Source organism: Gymnodraco acuticeps, unplaced genomic scaffold, assembly GCF_902827175.1.
Source record: "Gymnodraco acuticeps unplaced genomic scaffold, fGymAcu1.1, whole genome shotgun sequence".
Taxonomy (NCBI): domain Eukaryota; kingdom Metazoa; phylum Chordata; class Actinopteri; order Perciformes; family Bathydraconidae; genus Gymnodraco; species Gymnodraco acuticeps.
Genome location: NW_022989835.1, coordinates 736704 through 763313, shown reverse-complemented (window position 1 = coordinate 763313; position 26610 = coordinate 736704). Strand labels below are relative to the sequence as shown.

At 40.6% G+C, this 26610-nt stretch overlaps 1 pseudogene; it reads left to right on the top strand.

Annotated features, from left to right (window-relative positions):
* Nucleotides 1-1902: 1902 nt before the first annotated feature.
* On the top strand, nucleotides 1903-25905 carry LOC117558875 (annotated as a pseudogene).
* Nucleotides 25906-26610: the final 705 nt, after the last annotated feature.

Genomic DNA, 26610 nt, shown 5'->3' with positions numbered 1-26610 from the left:
CATCTATTAATGCTGGAGTGTTCCAGCCACTGTCTATGGCTAAGGTACGGAACTCTATGGCATAATCTACTACGGGCCTTGAGTGCTGTTTGAGCTGCATAAGAGCCCGAGTGGCGTCACCGGTAGGTGAGGTAATATCAAATATGCGGCTCATAGTGTTTTGAACGCTATGAAGGATCTACAGATATTGGAATTTCTAGACCACTCCGCAGTGGCCCATGCGGCAGCTCTGCCATTAAGTGGGAGATCATAAACGCTATCTTAGCCTCATCAGATACAAAAGCTGCTGGATTAAGTTGGTAATGTAAATCACACTGGACTAAGAAGGCTCTGCAGTTGCTCGATTCTCCTGAGTATTTCTCCGGTGCTGCCAACCGCAGTGGAACAGGAAGGCATGATTCACAGCAGGATTGGCATCAGGTGGAGTAGCAGGAATCGGAGCTGTGGGAGCTGCTCCAGATGAGAGAGCCTGTGGAGCTGTGTTGCCAGATGGTTCACCTGTGAAGTGACGGAGGTCTGGAAACCCTCCTGGCGATCTGAAAGCTCCTTGGCTAATATTCTTTAGCTGCTCTGGTGTTGATGGATGACGTTACCCTGTACGGACAGGGCGGTCTCAGTGTCTTGGGGTTGGCTGAGTCCATATTTTGGTCAGTTCGTTCTGTTAGGAACCGTGACTCACTGATATGAGGACTCAATTGCACAACCCGGAGAAAAAGGTTTGAAGAAAAATAAACTTTAATGGATCAAAAAACAAAGAAACACTCTTTACAGAGGGAGTGACAAAACGGTCACAAAACAAAACGCTCTCATGGAGGATATCACAAAAGGTACTTGGTCTCTCTATGGCTGCTTGGATCTGACTTCTTGGCATGACGAACAAGACGAACTGACAACAGACAAGGGGAGACAGGACAATATACAAGAGGCAAGTGGGAACAGGTGGAAACAATCAGGGACGGGGCAGACGCTGACGATGGCGGGAAACAAGAACCAAGGAAGTAAAGGCACCTGGAATGAGACAAGGAGTACAAAATAAAACAGGAAGTGAAACAAACAAAGCAAACATGAACGTGACAAATACATAACAAACTAACATAATTGACGGGACACAACACAAGTAATGTTGTAAAATTACAACCGGGGGCCTTACAAGGTTAAGGGCTATTGTTTATTGTTATTTACTTTAAGATGTTCATTTTTAACCTATCATTTAATTTAATAACTCTTATTTAAATTATGTGTGTGTGTCTCTGTATTCCTGATCCTGATACACTGAGAGAATGAGCTCATAGGGCTGCTGATCACCATAAGCTAAACAGTCTGTATATTGCATTACATTTGTATAATGTAAGCTTCGTTGATACTTTGCCTGCGGGAATACGAAAAAAATAGTTAGATATACTGAATATTATTTTATCTATTCCACCACTTAATCCCAAATAATGTAGAGGTGTGTTGTTGGTGCCTTAAATAACCCCTTATTTTATAGTGAGATGTATTTTTATGTTCATATAATAGTGATTTCAATGCCACCCCAAATGATCACTGGTTCCATCCTGGCCACCCCACTGAAATGTCCTGGCTCCGCCACTGCTTTTATCCCTGTGAAAACGTATCTGCCCCTTTTCCAGCGGAAGCTGCCCACTAAAACACTTTTTTAATTACAAAGTTTTAGCAAACAAGCATGTGCTTGGTAAATAGTGTGCATACAACTGGATAAATAGGACATGGACATAGGACATACATACTGCAAGAATTGTAAAAGCTAAATATTTTTTAATATGTAGGCTATGATTGAATATGGGCGCAAATAACGTGAAGAAAAACAATGTGCACTACAGGAAGACACAGCCGCACCGCACCGCACCGCACACACGTTTCCATGGCGACAAAGGAGGAGGGGGACGTGTTGTTACACCCACCGGAAACGGTCTCTGCAGTGCCAGCAGAAAATGAAAAGGAGTCCGACCTGATATCTCTTTGATTGCCTTTTTCATACAATATTCTGCATTTACGGTTTTTAAATGAATTCCACGGTCGTGCAGAAACAGTGTGGAGGCACCCGGTGGCATGACAGGAACTCCCGTGCGCGCGGTTTGATGAAGTAGTGCGCCGACTGTGTTGGACCACACAGCTTCGGCCGAGAGTAGACTGTGGGTGAAGGCTCAGCGGTCCTGCCCCCTTCAATGACCAACCTGCAGCGCTAGCGATAAGGGTTCGCTGCCGACACCGCAACCATGGAAGGCTACCACAAAGTACCCTTAAGTAGTTTACTGTCTCAGCCCGTAGTTAACGGTTTCAACATGCCCGACCGGCGGTGCTCCATGCGGCTCTCAGTGGCCTGATATTAACGATACAGGCCTGCTTTTTCCATCTGGAAATTTCTTGGCAGGGGAAAGCAGGCCGGCTAGCATCGCTAACGTTTGCCCTTCTCCCCGCTGCAGCTCTTGGCTTCGACGGTGCAGAATTTTCCACGACCACACTATTGACATTGTTGTCTATCAATTCGAAGACTTTTTAACTCCAAAACATTTTTTATGGGATTCATATCGGCGAATGGGAAGCGGGCCCTAAGCCAAAATGGTGAACTGGAGGCGGCTGCTGCGAATGTCCAACCGATCATTTCTGGCCTTCATATTCTTCTTTTCCATGTCCACCACTTGTCTCTACTTTATTTATGTGGCGCCGGGAATAGGTCAGTACACAGAGGTTTACACTAAACGCTTTACAGGGCATCAGTTAATGTGATTATGTCTGGATTACCGTTATCCTCCGCAGCCTAACACGCTCCAGCTGCTGTCTCAGCCCATGTTAACACCACTGGATGGATGCCTAGCTAACGGCTAACTATCCAGCTGCTTAAACACCCCAACCCCAGGCCATGATGCCCAGGCTGGCCCTCGCTATTTTGCGATGTCAAAGAGCAAATTGCCTGCCTCTTCAACGGCAAGCGGTAGAAAATATTCTCTATATAGTGTCCCCTTGTGTTTGATATATGGAGGATATGAGCTTTAGCTAGCGTTGCAGTGTTGCCATTTTGAATTAATTAAACCTTTGGCAACACTGCCAACGTCGGTGTTACTCTCAGGTTGTGAACCCAGCATCCACACCGCCTGTCCGCTGAATGACATTGTGTGTGCCATGTGTCAGTAGTTTCCCATCTCCACATGTCTGTAGTTGTGTTGACTATCCAATGACTGCGTTTATCACAGAGTATTGATTTAATGGTTAATTACACTTATTGTACACTAATCTCTGCTCAATCTGCTCTTTTTACGTTGCACTAGTTGTAAAGATCACTCCATTAGCAATGTATTGACAATATAGTAATACAATGCACTCTTGATGTTTATCCAATCAGGTGGTCTCCTGACCTATCCCACTGCATTTATATATTTTTTTAAAAAGAAGAAAAAAAAGTAAGGATAACTATGTTTTATGGATCTTTACATGGATTCAGATGCTAGATGATGCTTGTTTCAGTTGTAACATTTGGTGTGGATAGCGATGTGGTTGTTTTGGCCTTCTGGTGATTACATGGCCGCGGGAAGTGTATTTTGTTGACAGGAATTATATAATTATAGTGCAGACTTTTACTGGCAGTCACTGTTAGTCATGCTTGGAAAGAGAGGCAGTTATTGGAAATTTAACTGAAGACATATGTCATGATTGTCGATGTGAAGAGATAACAAGACAAGACCGGGTGGTTTTTTTGTGTTCTGTGGGAACTGGTTATTGTGATTTCCATGAATCAAGCAAGGCAACTATCATGTGTGAGAGGGATTTCCCCAGTTTTGTATTGGTGTTTATTGACCAAGGTGGAAGCAACAAAAACATCTTCTCTTCGCTTTAATAAAGCTATATTGTTCATTGCCAACACCATATTGGAAATATATTCAACATGCTACTGAAGTACTGTTCCCACAAATACACAATCCCTGATGTGTTTTAACTCTTACACATCTACGCTAATAGTAGGATCCATTGGGTTTTAAGATTTGACACTTTAGTTATTGCTTTAGAGGCCACAGGCTGCATCTCGTTCCAAATACGAAAAGCACAATGTTTACTGGTGTATTGAGAATAATTTCTATCACTATATTTAGCCTTAGATGTATTACTGTACAACAGAAAAACTTGAGTGAAGTAACCGTGAGACAAACGCATCTCTTCACAAATATAAATCATTTACTGCTCCTCTGTGTAATGTTGAGACTGAGCATAACGCATGTTGTAAATCAATGACGAAGAGGCACAGTACTTGTGGTGTATTTTTTTTCTCATACATCTGCAGTTCATTGCTGTAGATAGTTACGGGTGTAAGTAATGTTTGCAATTCACCAAGTTAAGAGGAGAATATGATCCTATAGTATCTGGCTTGAGCTATGTGTGAAGGCAGCAGTGGTGTGAATGTTTGCTTTTTTACAGAATGTGATGTCGCCTACTGTATGTTTCTGATAAAGTTAATGTGCTTGGGCTCTTCCTGGGTCATCCGGTAATGCTGTTTGGATTCCACCCTCTACTCAACATCCAGCTGAGATTACATTAGAGAACTCAGGACTAGGGCTGCTTAGTTTACCGACATGTTATCAAAATTGCAAAAATGACTAGTGCAAGATTCAAAATTGTAAAAATATCTAAAGTATTGTGGTGCTGCAGAGAAATCCTAGCCTACAAATGGTATTATACAGATTTAATACAAAAATAGTTTAATCCTCTAAAATAAATTACATAATGATCATACAGTTAGATCTAACAAATCATATCGCAAAGGCAATATCAGTCAATATAATTGCAAGTAGTTATTTTTTCAATATTGTGCAGCCCAGTCATGCAGGACAGTCATTTCATGCTTTGCTTGTTCTGCCTTCCCTGTGACCAATTTTCAAGCACGGAAGCGCAGAACATATTGATTTGAGTTACGCCTGGCACCAGATATAGAGGGAGTGTTTAGCTTTAAAAGCATTTGTAAACCCTAAACAGAGGATGATACTTTTTTTGGTATTGTGGCAAACTTTGTTTCTGTATCCAGCAGCTAACTGTCCATCTTTGAACGGTTTGTTATTTTAACCCCGTCACCTGCTCATCAACCAATGGGGCCTGGATTATGTGATAAGACTTATCATCCCCGAACACTGCTGTTTACCGCTTACACACAAACTGAATTTAGTGTTCTGGCCAATAGGAAGACTGACACTAGGGTGATCTAATGTGACGACGGTAGGGCTGCTCCATTATGGCAAAAATCATAATCTCGATTATTTGGGTCAATAATTGATATCACGATTATTAAAAACAATTATCCATTTACTTTGAAAACATCCATTTATTGAAAATAAAAAAATAATCGTTTTATTTCGATTATGTGGTTTTCATAATCGTTGCAAGCCAAAATCGTAATTGCGATTAAAATACGATTAATTGAGCAGCCCTAGACGACGGTATCATAGAATGATGTTGTTAATGTGTTAACCCGAAGAGAAAATAAGTTTACCATGGTAGCTGTTATTTTAAATGCTGTGCCTCTATAAGAACAGTGTATTTAATATTATAAATCAACCGGCAGATTTATGGTAATCTTAAAATGTTATGACAGCTACGGCTGCTCTATTGATATTTTACAGAAATTACAATATGGACAAGTGTAGTAATCCAAATTGCTTTAAGTGCAATATTTTGTTAAGGCAAAATATGCTCAAATATCTGAAGTAAGTATTTAGGTGCTGCAGAGAAATCCCAGTCTGTAAAAATATCCTCTTAAAGAAATACTACATGATCATTTTAAATGTTTTTCATATAACATGAATAAAGTTTCAAAAATTACCATCCATCTGAATAACCGCAATATGCAGCCCTGATGACAGCACTGTAGCAACTGTCATGTTATTTTCTCAATGGAATTATTGGAATATTATCATTATCATACTTTACCAAACTTAAAATGAATATAATTTAAATAATGTCTGCCTTCTTACCATCTTTTCTTTTCACTAAGTGCAAACCTTTTGACAAAATGGTATAATGAAATAATCGCCAGTAAAATATTGTAGAAAGATCATTGTGGTTGCAACATTGATGTAAACCAAATGGACACATTTCAGAACCTTTAGTAGTGAACGTGTTTATACTGCCTTGAGTCAGTGTAGGCATTCATTTCAGTAAATAAGTAGGCAAGACAAACAAAAAAAGATATAGAGCGGATTCTATAACGTGTGGGTTGCTGCTGTGTTGTGATAGATAAGTGTTTTAACCTTCATATGGTTCACAAGTTGTGTTGTAAAACAAGTTTTGTCATATAAAAGTTGTTGCAATATTGCCACACAAAGCAAACGTAGACAAATATAAGCCAAAAGTAATTCCCACTTTTTGTTTTTGTCTGTCCTTCAGCCCAACACATATTTCTTCATGGTGCAGGCCCAGGGCATCATGTTGAGGGACAATGTGAGGACCATTGGCCAGATGATTCGATTGTACACTAACAAGAACAGCACACTCAACGGGACAGGTAAGTAAAGCAATACATTTTCACCATACGGCTGATTGTTTAGCAGTCTATCATCGCTACATTTAATGAGTCTGCATGCAGAATTAACATTTAAAGTAGGTGCTGACCAGATGGAGGAGTATGTATCCATTAAGTGAAATGTACCAAAGAGAATGGCCACACTGCCTACATATATGCATTGTACATGAGATTAAAAGCCTATGGAAAAGCTGCTGTTAATATGTCAAATATGTCATCACAACAACCATCGTCCAATGGTATGACTTATAAGTTGGCACATTTACAGTGACCATGTTAATGTTGTATTTATAGAGCTCACTTCCTAGATACTCAAATTAGTTCAACCTTGTGCCTCACTAGGGATATTTTTGGCTTTTTTAAGTTTAAATCTTTTTGATCATTATGGCTTTGTTAATGTGTACAAGTTCAGCGCCTGCTCGAAAGTTGCTTGTGGGCAACCAGACAACAAAAATTAAACAAAAATGCATTGGTCATATTGTTATTCTAAACATCAAGTATTGGCTGATACATTTGCAACTGGGTGCTTCCCTACTATTTCACGTTAACAATTTCAGCATTAAAAAAATAAAAATGGCATGGCCTCAATAAAGAAGAAACCCCATTGAATATGTATGTCCCAGGTTTCACATACCTCAGTTAGGCTACTTAGGCGCTGTTTGTTCTTTGGAGCACGCGTACCAAGTAAAGAGTTTTTTCAACACGATCCCTATTACACAGTTGTGATAGCCTATATAGAAGTAATGAATATATAAATACATTTTACAAAGAAAATCTAAGGTGCAGATCTCTAAAAATGACATACCAAGGGTTAGAGTGCAGATTGGAAGGCTGTGGTGTTGTAATTATGGAAAGGGGCCTACAAAAGAATTAAAAAGGTTTTTATTGATTTTCTTTCTTTTTTTTGTTGTGTCTGACTACGTCTTGCTCAAAGAGAATTCTCCTTCTCAACTTATGGTCATATTCAAATTGTGAAAATCGCATTAATATTCAGCCATTCAGTTAATATTTTTATATTTTTTAATATTTTTATTTCTCAACGCTATCTGTACTCCAAACCGTGAAAACAGCCATTCCTCTCTATGATTGTCACTCGTGTTTCCACCTTCTGTTTTCACAAACGAACAAGTCACATGCAAACGGCTGGGGATCAAGTTAAGGATGAAGAAAACAACTCTTGAATTGTCTGTAGGTTCCTTTCCATAATGTGTGTAGGTTTAAAATATCAATCTGAGATTGTCAGTGGAAAGAACGGGCACTTAAGGTGAAAAGTCATTGACAGGGCAGGGCCTTTATATAGGATTACCTTGCAGGCTGTTAAGCGCGTCTTCTGCTCCAGGGCGGTACCAATTTCCTAAAATGTTTTCATTTGACACAATCATGAGAAATGGGGGTCCATATTGAAAGCCCTGTCATCATCATTTGATGTCAATGATGTGGTTTGGAGTAGTCCTGCTGTTATACTAGATGTTGGTTGATTTTTCTGCAGACTATCCTGATGGCAGCAAACTCCAGTGAATACCTGGTGCAGCCGACCACGTACCTCCCCGAGAACTTCACCTACGCCCAGACACCTGCCATGTCCGGAGCGATTACCTTCTATGAGTGAGTACAGACCTTTTACCTGACAGGAAACAGGAAAGGGTTGTCGCAGCTTCCTCCCTTTGTTTCCATTAAGCAAGTAGACGCTTTAAACAGACAGTTTTAATGGCGTTATCTTTCATTCATTTGTTTTTACTTGTTTGACTTCCGATTGATATTTTGCAACCTGCATGTAGTCAAAAGGAAAAATGCCAAACTTTTCACATGTTCAACAAAGAAAATTGGCCTTTTAAAATAGTCAAACAAATCAAAACAAAAGAGGCAAAACTCCCATAAAACAACTTAGATCGTCTTTCTTCCTTACTTGTGTAGGATAATATTACTAAAACGGTATAAAACTGTTCCTCACTGTATCTTTCGCACAGATTGCCTATCTCTGTGTCTCTTAAGAGGCTTGCGCCGTGGGAAATGTAGTCTTTTATACTTCCATGACTACTGAGGTCACGATTCGGTGACAATATTTGACCTTTTTTACAAATTGAAAGACGGGCTCTAACATGTCGTTTCAGGAAAGCCATAATTTAAATCTACTGCACTTCAAGCTTTGCTGCTTAATTGTTCTGTTGTAAAAATACAACACAAATATAAAATAAATGAGAATGAGCTAATAGCGGTCAGACCAATGAGCTAATTAGCACAGGAATGAGAGAAAAACAAAGCCCTATGTTTTACTCTGTAGAAAGTTGTTATTTGTTTTAATGTGAAGCTGATTTATGTACCCCCCCCCCCCCCCCCACACACACACAAAACTCTCTCCACAGAGGGCCTTATTGAAGTAAACATGACAGAGATCCCCATGGAGGAGATAGAACTGAGGTCCTCCAAGTATTTTGACATTGAGTTTGGAGGCCACTGGAAACCAAAAGACTGCAGACCTCGCTGGAAGGTAGGCCTTTTAGAAGTGTATAAATAATATATGTTCTTCAAACTTTTTTTAAACCAGTGATGCAAATAGTTTCCTCTAGGGGAAAAACAACAAGAAAGCAGATGAATTTAGTCGAAGGTTGGCTCTTATTTCTTGCTCTAATATTTTCCTTTTAGGTGGCCATCCTGATTCCGTTTAGAAACCGTCACGAGCATCTCCCCATCCTCTTCCAACATCTTATCCCCATGCTGCAGAGACAGCGGCTGCAGTTTGCCTTCTACGTCATCGAACAGGTGTGTGGCCCGCACTGCATGCTGCTGTATGAACACGTTGTGCATTACAAGACAGCTTTATTAACGTGTACACAACTCATGGCGTGTAGAGTGGCAGCCAGCCCTTCAACAGAGCCATGCTATTTAACGTGGGATTCCTGGAGGCCATGAAGGACTTGGACTGGGACTGCTTGATCTTCCATGACGTCGACCACATCCCTGAGAATGACCGAAACTACTACGGCTGCGGTCAGATGCCACGCCACTTTGCTGCCAAGCTGGACAAATACATGTACATGTGAGTGTGTCATCAGATATCTTTTAAAGGAACATAAACTGTTTGTCCTGCTTAAGTTAAGTATTGATTTCCTTCGGTGGCAATGACCAATAGATTTCAAAGTGTTGGACAGGCTATGAAACTATCCAGATCATGTTTGATTTTAACACTTTGTTGGTTTTTGTTTCCAGTCTTTCCCATATAGCGAGTCTTTGGTGGTGTCAGTGGGAACTCACTGTGGAGCAGTTTCGGAAGATTAATGGCTTTCCCAATGCATTCTGGGGCTGGGGAGGAGAGGATGACGACTTGTGGAACAGGTTAGTCTACAAACAAGGTTTTTTCAAAGTAATCAGACCCCTTCATTTAGTTACTCAGCAGTGCTTGTGTTCTTGTTTGGTCATCGGACTGCTTTTCTCTTCTGTGCTTTCACATAAAGAGAAACACAACGGGTGATCTGTAATAAGGGGTGTATTGAGACAGAAAACATACAGCATGCAGAGACCTACCTTTAAGTCCGTTAGTGTGGATTTTAGATGCGCTAACCAAAGTCCGGCCAAGCATACCGTTTTTGTTAGAACCACAAATCTATTATGACATGATGCGTGGCACTAAAACACTCCCCTCGGTCCTCAGGAAAGCTTAGATGTTAAGTCTTTCCTTCCAGAGGTTTGATAGATAATCGAAACTCGATATCGCTCACATTACACACACACAGGCAACCATCGTCGTAGGATGACAAATACCTTGCGGACCAAGAGGCTAATTGTTTTAGCATCTTCCATCTACATTTATCAAACGAAATGATCTGCAAAGGATCCTCCCCCCAAAATACAAATATGAACCTGAAAAATGAGCTGAATATGTTCCTCTGCCTTAGAAAGTGGCACCATGTTTCCTAGAACATACTTTAAAGGTAACGTATTTACTCCGTAATTATGGTTGCCATTTTAAGCATTAATCAACCTTAAGCCAAGAAAAGAGCTGTAAGCTGTTTTGCCATGGTTGAGACAATTGGAAGTCTTGTGATGCAGCTTCATCAATCCTCTCTTTTCTAAATAATATTAGGAGAAAGATTAGAAAGATGTTTGCAGCAGTGTGTGTGCAGCATCTTTGGTGCAGGACCATAGCAGAAATGTGGTTCACTTTATGATACACTTCTGGTGTTCTTCTTTTCTTTTGAAAGTACAACAGCAGACCCTGACACAGGCTCCCTGTGGTGTCCATGGTTACTACTGAAGGTATCTGCACAGTACCATAGTTAACCTAGTGTAGATATCTCCAGAGGAGTAGATGATACCTTTTTAGATACCAGTTGTAATGTATTCACCCATATAGGCAGCATGAATGTCTTTGTGGTAAAAGACCTGGACCTGTGTTTATCAAGCGTCTCTCTTCCCAGTAATCCTGCTGAGAGTTCAACTGGGACTTCTGACAGCTGAGAGGGGTTGGAGCTGCTGCTATGATATTCATCTGCTCCCCAAACCTTCCAGTTTGAATTTGATGTTTTTACCACTTCAGTAATGTCTGATACTGAGTAGTTTTATGTCCTGGTCTGATATTGTTGGATGTGCTATGGTTGTGGTCATTACCACTGTTCTCATATACCATTGCCCCATAGAATGGTGCAATAATGATGTGTTTTTGTAGGTTGACCCGGAAGTGAGCATCGCGAAAGAAAGAAAAAAGGGATTTTAGAATATTGCAGAAAAAGATCCGTGGCATACATACATTTGTTTAGCTGGATAATCTCTACATATTAAACACCACTTTTATGATTTTGGAAGCATAATGCAATCGGCAGAGGTAAAAAGCTAACGTTAGGATATGGTGTGGTGGAAATGTTGTTAGACAAACTAACAAATAATAATAAAATGGTGGGTAAACCTTTCCATTATACCGAGATGAAGAGTCTTGAAGTAAACAGTCTTTTAGGGAGTTTATTCTTGCAAGAAGGTAAATCATTACAGATTGTCAAGCAGTCTGCAGCGGAGTACAAAAGTCAGGAGGTCTGCAGAGGGTCTTATATTCACATTTTCACACCAAGAATAGAAGAGGAGGTGCTAAGACGGAACAAAAAAGATAAACATACCATATATACGATTCTTTCAAACACACATGCTTGCAAATAATTAGCCGCTTTCACACCAAGTACTTTGCCGTACTTAGTTCCCAGCACTTAGTACTTTTTTCTCCCTAGGAAAGTACCTGCTCTCTAGCAGGGACTGAAAAGGGGGGAAAAGTTCTCATGAACTAAGTTCTCTTTTTGGTGTGAACGCAAAATCCCAGGAAGCATCGGAACTAAAAGGGAAAAGTACGGGGAAAAGTACTCAAGTGTGAAAGCTCCTATCGTGTCTACACTCCATAAAAGGACAAGACCATTAACCTTAGAATAGCTCTAACATTATTAACGACTCATTTAGGTTAGGATATTTTACTGCTACCTGTCAATCATTGTGTTGGAAATTACTTGCTCCCTCAACATGATATCATTTTCCATTACACTCCACACTTCTGATCATATTGATCACAAATATAGAAGTTATATACATTTTATCATACAAGTTTCTACCTTCATCAGCATTACAATTTCAAAAGGATTCAATAGCCGCTTTCACACCAAGTACTTTGCCCTACTTAGTTCCCAGCACTTAGTTCCCCCATGGAACTAAAGAGCAGATCGCGTTCACACCGGAATAAGTCCCTGAGGGAAGATTACGCAAATGAAGCCACTGACATCACTACTTCTTCTTCTGCTTTGGGTTTACTGGCAGGCCGCAAACAACTTCATGGCGTATACTGCCACCCGAAGTTCCCGGCCGGAAGTCCCCGGAGTTGGGGACTGGCTTCTACTGAAGCCTTCCGAGTAAATCGCCAGAACGCCGACACCTCCTCATCATTCCACCGCTCCCATGTTTTTTTTTGAGTTGCCATAAGTTAGTCTCTCTCCATTGGTGCGCTGGGCTAATGCTAATAATGCTAATGCCAGCAAATACAATGGCGGCTTCACAAAACTTTTCAGAGTTTTACGGGGCGTGGTTTGCAATTCGCCCAGCCAATCAGAAATTGGAACTTTTTTCTCCCCAGGAAAGTACCTGCTCTCTAGCAGGGACTGAAAAGGGGGGAAAAGTTCTCATGAACTAAGTTCTCTTTTTGGTGCAAACGCAAAATCCCAGGAACTATCGGAACAAAATAATAAAACAAAACAAAAGGTATTTATGCAAATATTTCATCATCAGAGTCAGGATGAGGAGAAGGGTGTCGGGAGACTTCAAAATGTCAGCTTCAGTCTTCAGAGGTTGATAGTCTAACATAGTGTTTGATACTGATTTGTCAATAGCTTTTCAAAATGAAGAGATCTATGGATACATCTCTCAACACATATGAAACAGAACTGTAAACAGATTTAATTTTTTCTTTATGAATATTTTACAAATCACTCCCCTTTCAAACTGTATTCTTGTTTATTAATAACAACTTTTTTTTACTGTCATATAGTATTTTATACGTGTTTACTTTATTCTCTTATTTTTTTATAACTATAATGATCATAAAGATGTGCATTTACCTCACTGGTTGTTAAAAGCTTCTTTTATTCGTTAGCATAGCTAGCTAACCAGATGCTAATAACAACAAAGTTATTGACTGTATGATTAGTATGACAGATGAACAGATCGCCACTGGGCTTTCAACTAAAGACACAGGGCCCTTCTCACTTCGGTTAAATGGATTCCTTGCGTCCCTCACTTGCGTTGTTTCCCTGCGACTAGTCCCTCCCACCAGGGAAGCATGGAGGGACGCAAGGAAACCACGAGAAGCAGGGATGACGCTGCACAGCTGATCGTCTGACAGCAGCTCTGTCCCCGTTATTTTCACAAACACCCCCGCCACACATTTACTGACACAAACATTTGTATCATCTGTTGTAGACTCCAATAAATAACATAAAATAAGAACTCATTCTCAAAAAAGATAAACGCCATTCTTAAAATGTATAAACGAACATTAGTTGGATTAATATTGATTAGAGTGCACGATAGAAATAAAATAATTGAGAGAAGAAAAAGAGATATGTTATCTATCAAAACCCAGTTAGATTAACATTCATTGGATTGCACACTTTGTTTGTTTGTTTGTATATGTAGCACATTAACATTTGAATAGCACTTAATGACTGACTGAATGGAAATGACAATAAATGAAAATGTAAAACGAAAAAAGCGATCATGAAAATGTTTCCAAAAAATGAATTAAATGATTTTTGACCACTTTGTTGTTCAGATATATCACATATTTGTAACAATGATACATTAATTGAAACAAAACACGGTATAAACTGAGGAGTGAGTCCCGTGAGGTTCATGTGTTTTCTTCACTCCGCTGGGAAACTGCTCTCATGTCAAGAAGCATCAGATCAGTGCATGCACTGCATCGTCCAATCAGTGAGCGATACACAGTAAGGGGGCGGGGCGAGTGTTTGAGGATTTCATCGAAGGATGGTCTGGTGGTTCCTCGGTTATAGCTCCTCCATTATCACTCCTCGCTCCTCCGGCAAAAATAAGGTCATTGGGACGCTACTCAAGATGGCGCAGAAAAATCAACTTCCGGTGAGACCGAGATCGAGGAGCGAGGAAATGAAAAATAAGAGAAGTGAGAAGGGCCCACATTCGCGCAAAAACTGCGGCATGTGTACGGCTCCTTATGGGTACTGCAATTTCTGAAGTGCCGGTGTCAGTACCAGATATGTTCGGGCTACCAGATATGTTCGGGTGTATTTCCGTCGCATCTGTCATCCGACATATCCGTCAACTCACCTCCCTCTGCTCGGCCGGAGGAACTCGGTACAGCTTGTTATGTGTGAACGATCTAGATCCCTCCGCTTCCCCATAATGACCGCGAAATGTTCGTGCCATAGGTAGTATGTAATATTTTATATCATTGACAGTTCATCTCTTAAAGCCTCTAAAGCTCTGCAACAAAAAAGGATCATTATGAATGTAAATACTATACATGGTAATGCAGCAGGGCAGAGTGCGATGAGGCAGGCAGGCAGAACCAGATGTATTTCTAAATATTTGTCGATCAATATTAGGCTACACTAATATAAGGCTACTAGTATTATAATATTACTGCAATAATATTCCAGTGGTGGCTGCTTAAGGTTGTTTCTGGCTCGTTTGATCCAAACATTGTCCAAAGCTCAAAATGTATTGTAATAGATGTAAGAATTCTCAAAATGTACAATATGTTTTGATCCAACACAATATTCTGATTCAATCCATATATGTATGTATATTTTTTAAACAACATTTTCACCACAATAAATAGACTGCCTTCTCTCCAGCTCACCGCACACAAAGGGAGGGGGGGGGGGGGGGGGGGCGGGCATCTGTATTAACGGGTCAGTCTATAAGCATTCTAACAGCACCATAAATTACATTTAAACAACCACAAAAAAACAATTATTGTTTCCGATATTGATTTAACGAGATGCTGTTATAACATGGAAACGGCTTAATTTAAAAAAATAAGCTTCAAAAATGTTTTATGAAGCACACTGGGTACAGCCCTGTAATACATGTGTTCCGTGTGTATATAGTCTTACGCAAGAAACACATAGCATGAACAGACTGCAACAAAACCAGTCTTACAAAACAGACTTCTGCTAAACTGGTGCAGAAGCAAAGCATCTGCCTAGATGAAGTTCACACAGAACTGTGGAAAAGGGAGAACATCTGTACTTGCTTTCAACGACATGATCAGGCTTATATATTATAAAAGTGTTGGCTAAAGTAACGCAGAATATATATATTTTTTAATTGTAAATAATTAGAAACATTATTTATGTGCACAAGTACACACACATAACAAGCTGTACCGAGTTCCTCCGGCTGCAGTTCCGCAGACGGCCGGTGTGTGGCAGCAGAGCGCTGGGAGCAGAGGGAGGTGAGTAGACGGATATGACGGATGACGGATGCGACGGAAATACACCCGAACATATCTGGTACTGACAGTGGCGTTCTGTTGCTCTCCGTCAGAACTCCACCCCTGTCAGACGAGACATATACCACGTGATGACACGTTAGGCTCGTGCTGTGTTCAAGGACCCTGACCTTGGCCAGGAAAAACAGGCACTCGCTTGTTTAATTCTTTTGCGCTCTAGATTTCTTTAATTTTTTTCTTTTTTGCGTGTGTTTATAAATTACCTCGAGGGCCGTACCAAATGGTCTCGCGGACCGTATGCGGCCGGAGGCTCTAAACAATGATATTACTGCCATTTTCTTTGTACGTCTGAAAAGAAAGAACATTATGAGCTCCATGGTCAGTTTCAACAGACCAATAGCCTACATTGTTTTCACATTTGTTCTATATCACTATATTGAAATATAGCAAATAACTAAATGTTGATTTATTGCTGTACAGCAGGGGTCGGCAAATAAGTTTGGCTTTGGGCCAATTTTTTTCTGAGCCACTAGATGGCGGGGAGCCTCACGGCGGTGCCGTTCTATGATTCTCCAGATTCTACAGATGGCCAGTCCGCCACTGCTCACAAGCTTATGAAGATCCTTTAGTGCGTTTTTGAATCAATGCTGAGTACAGCCAAACTTGACAGTCTCTTCTCTGTCATTGTAGACTATGGGATGTGCATCTCCATCACTGAGGCCGATGCGATGCGCATCTCGATACGTTGCCACGATACGATACATTAACGATACATTTGAAAGACCAGGCGATGCGATACGATACGATTCACCCCTGCTGCGATACAGTTCGATACGATTTGATTCAACATTATGCGATTCGGTGCGATACGATGCGATTCAACACGATGCAAAAATAATGATACTTCAATATGGTACGACAGAGGATTTTTGTTTTATTCCTTATATGCAGCAAATCATACATTAACAAAAAAGTGCTTTACCTATTTGGTACTGCACATCCCATCATGCCGTTTATTTTTTTACCTTTAAAAGCTCTCCAGAGTACAATTGTATAACACCTCACAGTTAAACAATGTAAGGATGTATTGCTCATGATTAACAATGTGCAAATAACAGCTACCATAGTGCAATGCCCATCCAGCTGCCAGCCTGATGTGCTTAACACTCATTCATAGGCTAACTCATCAGTGAGCAGAACAATAAAGAATACAAATAACCTTTCACAAACAGGTATTTCATAACTGCTTACAGTAAGGAAGACATTTAAACTATTATTGGCCGTCACAGGCTGCTGTAAACTAAACACCACTCTCTCTGACAGAACACCTCACTGAGTGATTTAACTCATATGTCTAACTTTCAGGTTTCTCTTTTCAGCCGCAGACCCCATGTCGCCTCTTTATGTGCGTCGCTAAGTTCCTCGTACTACTTGTGTACTTTAAAGCGGCTCGGCATCGTTTACAATTTGCGAGCGATTTTTCAAGTTGACCGTCTGTAGTATATAGTGCCGCGCACATATACCATCAGGACGTTACTGATGGGGTGCGGCTGCGGAGTGATACTGTGTGTATGCAAGCCCGCATCTAGGACGGATCTATGTATCATGGCTGTAGACCTGTTAAGTAATAAAGATACCTCATACAAAGGTCTACGGATACCTTATTACTCTCCATGACCTGCGGTCAACTATGTAGCATAAAGGACTATTACACCGTCTTTCTTGAACAATCCGAAGTCTTGGCAAACGTTTGATTTGTAGGTATTTCTCGGTGCGCTGTGTTTCTCTTTCTCCTCAACTTCCGTGTGTGTTGATAACTGAGACTCTCGGCCTCCGTAGTGGCGAAGCAAATATCAAAGATCGTCTCTGCTGAGCGTTGACAAGATGAGGGGATTTTATATGAATGAATCGTTTTTTTACCGATGCAAAGACGCTACGCAATCGATGCATCGCGAGTTCAACCCAGTTCAACCCAAACTGTAGCCGATGTGCACTCTTTCAACCGGTGCACTCGCATCTTGAACGTTTATGCCGGTGCACCGATGCGAATCGGTGAATCTTAACATCTCTATTGTAGACCCAATGCTTCTCGTTTTGCGCCGTCCCGTTCAAATGACAATCACATTTCCAGGGCCGGGGGAGGGGTTACAAGGCTCGCGTCTTGTGCTGCTTTCACTTGCTCTCGGACATTAGGGATTTTCTCTCATAAATGTCCGATGAGCCACAACCTTTCTTTCAAAACAAAGCTGCCAACTGGGGTGGCAGCATATGCACCACCACCCCTCGCCCTCCACGATCAGGCGGCCGATGTTGTTGTCAATGTTTTGACTAAACTTTGTTACTATTCACATATAAGTAAACATTACGTTTGAATGATTTAATGAGCTGGTGTTATTTTTTTCAAACCACAAACCGCATGTTGGCTATTTCAGCACCACGCGCTGTCCACCTATTTATTGATCCACTATCAGCGTCAGTGCACCCCGCTACCAGATTGTGCCTGTGCTGTGTGTCATTCATTCTCAACATGGATAAAAGTACAATAAGCATTCTTCCGGTGTAGGTAGATTCTCTATTCGGACATTATAGCCAATATGTGCGACTGTCGGTCCGATATTGTAAAAATATATATATCTTTTTTTTTTTTATTTGTATTCTCAAAATAATTTTCCGGCCCAAATATTATTGCTGGCGGGCCACCAATGGCCCGCGAGCCGCCTATTGCCGACTCAAGCTGTACAGTAATTCAGCGTTGTTTCTCCTCAGGGTTCACTATGCTGGACTGAATGTGACTCGACCAGAGGGAGAGATCGGCAAGTACAAGTCCATTCATCACCACCACAGAGGAGAGGTGCAGTTTCTCGGGAGGTAAGACAGATTTATGTCTCGGTCTCAAATTGACTTTAAATGAATTAATGGTAACTTAGTTTAAAGCAAATTAGCTTTGTATAGTTCAGCACTGTAAGCCTACCTAAAATTAGGCTTGTGATATTCCTTTTTTTCCTTTTTCTTATTGGCATGAAATCATTTAAAAGCTTGATATTTGTTTGTAGCCTTTATTTAACCAGGTAAAATCCCATTGAGATCAACGATCTCTTTTTCAAGGAAGACCTGCAGCACATTGGTTACACATAAAAACAAAAAGGACATCATACACCATAATTACAGGGGTACAAATTACAACCTATTCACAATGACAGGTATCAAATAACAAAATGCTCAGTTTAAAAACTAATTGCATAGTGTTCCAAGCTAGAGGAGCAGCGCACATAAAAGCTTTTGTACCTAAAACAGTCCTAGCACTTGGCACATGTAATAAAAACTAGTGCTGTCAAAATTATCGCGTTAACGGCGGTAATTACTTTTTTGAATTAATTGCGTTAAAATATTTAACGCATTTAACGCATGTGCAGAATGGCCCGCCCCATACGTGCCACCAGTGGCAGCGCCAGGGTATGGCTGGGGTAGGCTACACCAGAAATGGCTTAGCCCCACCATGAAAAATGATGTTAAAGTAAGCAAAATAAAGTCTGCCAACTCGCGCAGAGTAAATTGCACAGACAGCAGTTAGTAAGATTGATTTCAGTAGCCACGGTTTTGAAAACTTTTGTCACGTAGTGATCGTCTTCTCAATAGAACATCTTTGATAACGGCGTGGTGTTGTTGCAGGAAGTCCCGACGGAGAATACTTTTTGCTGTAGTACGAGTAACACATAACTGGTACGCAGGTTATGTGCGTAATCTGAAATGCGTACCGTCACTTGTGTCACAAAGCGCATTTGCGTACCGACGTACTTGTGAAGCTTTTCCAGAAGGCGGTTAGATCACCGGACGACAGAGTCGGTCTCCGTGTGCAGACAGGGCTGCTGTTAACGTCGGTCTGTACAACGGAATTGTGCCAAAACTACGCCAACCGGCTGCGGAGGGAGACTCCCCTCCTTCACTGGAGAACTGCGCTAAAACAGCTGATCACAACGTTCACACTGTGGTCACGAAGTACTCCACTAGCCCCCCCCCCCCCCTCTGTCGACTTTCCTGAAGTACTCCCCCGTTGATAGAAATCAACACGTAATGAATGAAGACCCCACGGTTTGATGATTGATAGGTGTGTGGGTTGTCTTTCATTTTGACACGCAGAAAAATGTTTTAATAAACATAGATACTGTATGTTAAATGGATATATCCGCCTTCTTTCATTTATCTTTTCATTCCCACAACAATATACATAAATAAATGGCATATTTTGGACATAGTTCGAATGGTGATTAATCATGATTAATTCATTTTAAAGCTGTGATTAATCTGATTCAAAATTGTAATCGTTTGACAGCCCTAATAAAAACACATCCTGGGATCTCAGGCAATAGCTACTTGCCACTCTCTGTGAGATCAAAGAGCAGATATAAGTTGGTAGTTTACCCAACATGGCTTTATAGATAAATATGTACCAATGACTGAGCCTCCGTACAGTTAGTGAAGGCAAACCTGCCCTGGCATACCGGGTAATCACTCATTAGTAAGCGTCCCTGTTGCTCGGTCTGACATGTTCCTTAATCAACATGAACACACACACGCACACACTACTTTGTTTGTGGGATTGAAGGTCAGTCCTGCAGCCACAAATAGTGCACCAAATGCAGGGGTAGACATTAAGGGAGGGCCAGTGTAATTGTATTATCACTGGCCCCACCATTGTAACCACTGGCCCAAGAGCATTCATCCAAAAGACCACTAATAATGAAGAAAATGAACACATTTGTTGCAATAGTAATTTATGCACAAACTACATTACTACTTGTACTACAACATTTGAATCATCAGTTCTTCCTCATTTTCCTCAATTGTTCATATTTGGTTTATTAAAATAATTATATTAGGAAAAAAATGTCTGCTATTATTATTATTATTATTATTATTATGAGTATATTATTATTTGTATAATGCACTTTCTGCCTTCCTCATTAGGAGTTAGAAATGTAATGGCTATGTAATTGATTTGATTAGAACCTTCATTATCCTAAACTGCTGGGACACTTCCCTATAGCCAATACCTTTATATTTTCTACTCTTCACTTTTCAGAATAGGTTGGCATTGATGTACAGAGCCGACAAAAGATCTTGTTTATATTGGCATCATATCAAAGCCAACTCCATCGATCAAGCTGGCTGAAACTTTCTCTCCCTCTTCTTCTCATGCTCCCTGTCACTCTCCTTTAACTCTTCCGGTGATATTCTTTTATTTGAAGATTGTTTTTTGCCCGGCGCTTGGCCGGTACCGCTGGTATTAAAAACATTTTGGAGAATGGTTAGGTGGCGAGAAAGTCTGTAGTGAGCGAGCGCGCTCACGCTCACGGGAGCCTGCTCACTCTGCAGCAAACAGCTGTTTGCTTTTCACCCAACAACCACAACCGCCTCACGAAACGCTATGTTGTAGCATTAATAAACGAAACAATTTAACCCAATTGCTAGTCAAAATAGCAATACCACAGGACCATTTTTTTTTTTTTTAAAGCAATATTTTTAGTGGCCCGAGCGGGTAAGTGGAAAGTACGTTATGCTGGCCCGGGGTGTCTAAATAGTGCTTCCGGGCCAGCGGGCCATTTATAATGTCGAGCCCTGAAATGTGTATTCATCCACAGAATAAACTAGTTCCCAACCAGTGCACTGTTCTGTCCATTTTGAGTTAGACTAAAAATTGCAATAACAGCTTTTTTTAAGAAAATAACTTTTTAGTAATGGAGACATACATATTGAAAGAAAAAGCCACATCATGGAAAAACATGGAATTTGATTTATTAATTTCCTGAAAATCTAAGAAAAAGAGAGAACAGAATATTTTCCCATTCTGTTTCATAAAATATACAATTGAGATATTCCAAATGTTTACCTCTGTATGAAAGCTGCAGCTACTTGGCCAACTGTAGCTAATGGTAGAAAACACCAAAGGGTACATAGTGTCAGTCCGAAGGCTACATGGCATGGTTTAGTTGTTAATGTACACCTTGTGTGTTGCACCTATAGTCTGCAGATGGAAGCAGCAGGAGATGCATGACAGGATGCATATTGACATCTGTCTGTCTGTCTGTCTGTAGGTATAAACTGCTTAGGTATTCCAAAGAGCGGCAACACCTCGACGGCCTCAACAACCTCCACTACAGCCCCCACTTCTCCCTCAGCAGCCTCTACAAGAACATCACAGTGGACCTGGATCCCGAGCTCGCCCCCATCTCAGACTACTGATCTGCCCCAACCAACCCCCAGCTCCCCCCCACCACACCCCAGCTCCCCTCCAGCCTGGCCTCCTGCTCAGCAGCGGAGGAGAGGAGGGGGCTCGGACCCGGGAGGGTTGAAGAGGCGCACCATGTAATGCTGCCAAGAAAACTTAGTGAGGGGAAAAAAAATGAAAATCCAAATCGACAAAAAAAGAGCAGAAAACGAAGAGGCAGTGGCAAGTCTCTCAAAGTGAACTGTTGATTGTTTGTGCCAGTGTGTAAGTGTGTGTGTGCCTGTGTCCGTGTGTGTGTGATGGGTGAGTCGCTGCATGTCTTCTCTGTGTCCGTGCCGGCTTCTCTCCTGGAGTGGACATGAGTTGGTACGTTGGAGGGAGCAGCAGCATCTCAGCTCGGTGTTGAGTGCACAGCCTTACTGTGGCAGACCCACAGCTCCCTCTGCTCCGCACTGCTTCACTTCTCATGGTCACCGTCACCTTACAAGCCAACAGACAAGTTACGTCTCACTTTCTACTATCTTTAGTTTTTCTACATATCGTTTTGTTTCGGCCTCAGTTTTCCTTTTTTAAAGGAGGGATCTGATCGAGGTCGACATTAATGTTTGTGATGTACATTTTTTTATTTTGATACGTGGTATTTATTTTCTCTAATTCAGGATGCTCGAAGAAGCACTCCTGTCTGTCTCACTCTTCGCTGTTTGTTTTGCTGCACTGCTGCTGAATCCGCATGAACATGTATGTAAATATCGGCCTCTAGAAGCTCCAACACAGAACGCAAATATGTAAATATGGGCTTTTAAATGCTCGGGCATATAACAGTGATATTCCAGTGGGTTTGAATTTTATTTTGGCAGCTACCTTTGTTCTAAGGATTTAATAGGAGTGAGTGGTTTCTTCCAAACAGGAAGATCTTCTAACAATATAGGATGTTTGGCTTAAAAAAAAAAAAGTATCCAAATGTTAAGATTTGACCTTATACCTTTTGCATGCCTTAATTTATTTTGTTTACCATATTTTGTTCTTTTCAAACATAAATGATTTCATCAGTTAGAGATGTGTATATTCTTAATTCTGCCTTTGTTGAGCTTTTTTTCCTTTGAGGTGCACTGTGTGAATAAAGACTGGAGGCCGGGTCCATCAAACAGCACGAGTGTGTCCTGACACACAACGTGCTTTACGGTACTTCCTGGTTTCATGTGAGAGTGTATATTTTTTGTCTCGGATTTGTTCTTATTTTTTAGACTTTTTTTTTATGATTTGTACTTTAGTGATTTAGTGCTGGACCATGTGATAAAGCTTGTCACTGTACTGTACCATGCTGAAGCCTGGGTGGGCGGGATGCTGGTGTCAGGCAGAGGGGCCAGAATGAGAGAACCTCAGAGTCAGCGTCGCCGCTGAACCTCCTGCTGTTCTTGAATGGCACACGCTGTGAAAAGTTTAACTTCTTAAAGCTTTGAGCACTATGGAGACGCAGAGAAAAGGAGTCGGCAGATTATTTTTGACCAGATGTTCACTGTTAGATTCTTCTCCACATCTTGAGGTTTTGATTATGAGTAGTTGTTTGTTTGGATTTTGTCCTGAGGTGTGTAAACACAATTCTGGCCATTTCCTGTCCCATGGGACTGTTTGATGTTCTTTATGATGCCTCGCTTATTGTCCCATCGGGTGTTTGTAACACCTTCAGTCCTGCATTTAACTGTGGGATTGATTTAGAGCTTTAGTGACCAAAGATAGCTGCAGCGACCCCGCCACGTCTACAAAGCAAACCATTAGTATTAAAAACACATTATGAACATTAGCTGTGTGCTTTATGTATCTGTTGGGACATTTTTTAAATATGGCTGCTGATGAAGATCATGTGAAGCTCCAGAAGCAACTTAATTGTTTTTGTCCCGAGATAGATTTGTTAAAGACAACATACATTTTTGATTGGCAGAAAGTTAATCACAACTTCACATGCATCCTACCCATCTCCCAGAAGCCCTTGCAGCAGCGATGGTCACAGCAGCTTTTACATGTTACCAGATGCAGTTGAACCTCAGTAAACAATTAGTGGCCATAGTATTGATTGCAGGTGGACAGGACTACAGAAGAGCGCTCAGTCAGCGTCGGTCTAAAGTGGTGCTAAAGGAGTGCTTTTCCTTTCGTATCTTAGTACCACACTCTTGCATGAGGGAAGGTATAGTCCCTCTTAATGGTCACTAGCCATTCTATAAATATGGCAGGAAGATTATGGAGAACACATTATATTCATGGCTCTTGGTTTCTTTAACACCAGAAGCGACAGTAGATAAGTACACAGGCTACCTGTGTGTTACATCACAAAGAGTAAATGTGAGCATGTAGCTTTACATCACGCTGCGTTCCATTCTCCTCATGGATCTGCAATCCAAAACTGGTCCAGATGACAATTTCTGACATGGAATTAATGTGTGTGACATCAGTTTACTGAAGAGTCTGTTTATCCTGGCTCTGAAAAGTGTCCGCAGCCCTTTTTATCACATGACTGTCTAAAATCTAAAAGTATGTATACCGTGCAGATGCTCTGTTCACCACGAGACAGCCGTATTCCATTTTGCAGTATTTCTTTGTGCCTTTCGTTTTTTCCTTTTCACTTTACATTCTGAGATTACACATGTTTTGTCCCTTTTTATTTGAATCATATCAAGTCAAGAGTGTGAAATCTGTTGAGTCATAGGATGTGATGTGTAATAATCCACTGTGACTGCCAGTGGGACGTGTTCAACTAAAGCTTTGGGCCACATGCACCGAGCTGCAGGGTTCATCTCACTTCATAGGAAATGCATACAAAGCTGACTTCCTGTTCTCCAGCAGAATGAACATGAGCGTGTCCTTTATCATCAAGGCACAACATGCTGAGGCCAATCCACCCACTGCACCTGAAACCTTTTCTAGCCTTCAATCTGCATGGCCTTGCCTACAAATACGTATGTGGACAAAAATGATGTAGTTCCCATCTAGTTTCCATGCGCATGCTGACAGCTGGTACACAGTGGCTTCGCTTTACTGAATAGCATGATGTTGTCACATGTCAACGGTGCTGACTCCTCTGCTCAATAATCTGGTTTTCCATTACTTTCAGCAGTACGACATTGTATCAAAATGTGTTTTTCTTTGACTCACACATCAGTATTGGCTGATAGATGGAGAACAATGTGAATCTAGAAAGGCATAATCTTAAAGTCATTAGGACACAGGGCTGCTGGTGCACTCCTTGTCCACCAGATAGCGCTGCAAAATATCCTACTTGCACATATCCAGGTCGCAATTATTCAAGGAAACTCTATAAAATATTTATCAAAAAGTGTCCACATTTCAGTTGCCTCCATCTGCAAATGGAGATCGCTCATATCATATGATCATCTGATGTTGGTGTTTTGTTTGAGGCTGCAAACCAGGAACAAGCAAATGTGTTATTGAAATATCAACATATGTTTAAAGGAATTGGCCAAACATTGGATCTTTGGAATTCATCAAATATCCTTCTGCAGTATTTCTTTCCCAACTGTATATCACCAAATGTTCAAAAATAAAAATGTATTCCTAACATTTGGAATTCTTAATAACAGGAGATTCATATACACATTTTAAAGGAAATTTAAATTTATCTATATCATTTAGAAAGTGTTGACAGGTGTTCAACTGTAACATGTCAAACTCTTTACATATTTGGTCACCTAATTGTAAGGGATCCATAATCTTGGTGTAAAATGAATATTGGTCGATGAGTTATTGTATAGATATCAGTATTTCCTTCTAATTCCAGTATTAGCCTTGCTCTGAGTAACTAAGAAGACCATAAGGTGAGGCTGAAAGCCCTGGAACATTTCAAGTTGACTTTGTGCTGAGAAATGTTTTGTCAAACTGCTGCTTTGTCTTTATTGAACCCTCAAACTTAATTATATGGTTGGAAAAACAACTGAAACTGTAGTAATTGCCCCAACCCCCTCCCGAATACTTTGGGAGCCTGTTAACATGATAATGTAGCACCCCCCCCAAACCGCTGAACTTCTTAACATGTTGAAGTTCGCCCCATTGTCAGATTTCTGCAGTCTTTGATAACAGACAGTATACAAATAGTTTGAGTCTAGTGTTGAATTGTTACTTTGTAAAGTTTCTTTCTTTGTCAAAAAAATACATATTAAAACACTTCATTGCCATATTCTGGAAAACAGACCTGATATGTGTCTTTCTTTTCACGTGATAATCCCAGGCTTCCATGATGTTACATGTGTTAAAAGCAGGGGTGTAATGTAAAAATGACATTTACTTGCAGTGGTGTGAAGTAGATTTACTCAAGTACTGTACTTAAGGGACAGGAGTGGACACAGTTTTTTTTGTTCATATTGAACTGTCGTTTTTTCTGTTATTTTCGATGTAGGCTACTATCCTGTGTTTTTTTTTTTGCCTATTTTTTACATAATACTATGACGTTTTTTTTTTTTAAATCGACATTCTATAATACGACTTACTTTTGCATTTTTTCGACATACTATACAACATATGTGGTTTTTAAGAGATTTTCGACATACTAAAATATATATTTTTATTGCATTACTTCGACATATTACACTAATGGTTTTTTTGTGCGTCGATGTCCTCCGTCGAACACTATGGAAGTACAGTGGAGGAAATAAGTATTTGATCCCTTGCAGATTTTTCCCACTTACAAATAAATTAACAGTCCAGAAATTGACATTATATAAAATATACAAATTGATTTGCATTTAACTGTGGGAAATAAGTATTTGATGTACAACATGGATGTATAATAAGAACGAGGGACTAGTCACTACTGTAAACTCATCTAGAGACTCTGCACCGTGCTCTGATGCTGTTGTTTTATGCTTTATGAACGTGGACAACAGAGAAACATATTCT